Consider the following 1,109-nt stretch of genomic DNA (forward strand, 5'->3'; position numbering starts at 1 on the left):
ATGGTGGCTCACAACCATCCGTAACGAGATCTGGCGCCCTCTTCTGGAGTGTCTGAGGACAGCTACAGTGTACTTACATATAATAAATAAATAAACCTTTAAAAAAAAAAAAAAAAAGAAAAGAAAAGGGCTCATGTAGCCCAGGCTGACCACAAACTTGTTATGTAGCCAAGGATAACCCAGAACACCCCTTTCTCCTCCCTGTCTGTCTCCCAAGCACTGTGATTAAGGTGTGTACCCCAGCACCCAGTAGATAACATGCTAGGGTTTGAACCAGGGCCTCGTGCCTGTTAAGCAAGTACTCTACCAAATACACCACACCCTTGGCCCTAGCCATTCAGGCTCTCCATCCTTCTGGACCAGCCCTCCGAGGTGTCGAGAGGTGTGCGTCCCTACGCCTGGCTTCAGAGATAAAAGATGTAAAGAAAACTCCTGGACCAGCACCCGGATCCAACCATACTCGAAACTGCACTTTCAACAACTTATTTTCCCAAGTAAGAATTACAATTATTCATGTGCGTGTGTCTGCAGATGTGTGCACATGTGCCTTGCCATGGTGGGCAAGTGGAGGTTGGAAGACAACTTGTGCAAATTGGGTCTCTCCTCCCACTGAAGGCGATGGGGATCGAACTCAGATCATCGGGCTTGGCAGCAAGCCCCTTCATCCGCTGAGCCATCTCTGTGTCTCTTGCCCTCCCCTTTAAGCCTTTCTTTGCTTAGTATGTTCAATACTCTTGGAAAGAGATTTCTGAGTTCCTCTGTGAAGACAATCTCTTATAAGCATCCCCTGTCAATAAATAAGCTTATGGCCAATGAGCTGAAGCAGGAAATAGGTGAGACATCCAGCAGGGGGAGAGCCAAGTGTGGACAGATTGGGCCCCAGACATAGAGAAAGATCGTTGTATGTAACTAAGGACCAGGTAAACAGCCACGTGGCAGAACTTAGAATAGACTTAACAGGTTTATTAAATTATAAACCAGTTGGGGAACATGCCTAGCTATATGGCCTAAGTATTTGTTTTTTTTTTTTGGTTTTTCGAGACAGGGTTTCTCTGTATAGCCCTGGCTGTCCTGGAACTCACTTTGTAGACCAGGCTGGCCTCGAACTC

General features: G+C 46.6%; 1 protein-coding gene across 1 annotated transcript in view; it reads right to left on the minus strand.

Annotated features, from left to right (window-relative positions):
- LOC110297404 (poliovirus receptor homolog) overlaps positions 1 to 1,109 on the minus strand; it is a 17,505-nt gene that overhangs the window by 6,339 nt on the left and 10,057 nt on the right. The window lies entirely within an intron of this gene.

The sequence above is a fragment of the Mus caroli genome, chromosome 7 (assembly GCF_900094665.2).
Source record: "Mus caroli chromosome 7, CAROLI_EIJ_v1.1, whole genome shotgun sequence".
Taxonomy (NCBI): Eukaryota; Metazoa; Chordata; class Mammalia; order Rodentia; family Muridae; genus Mus; species Mus caroli.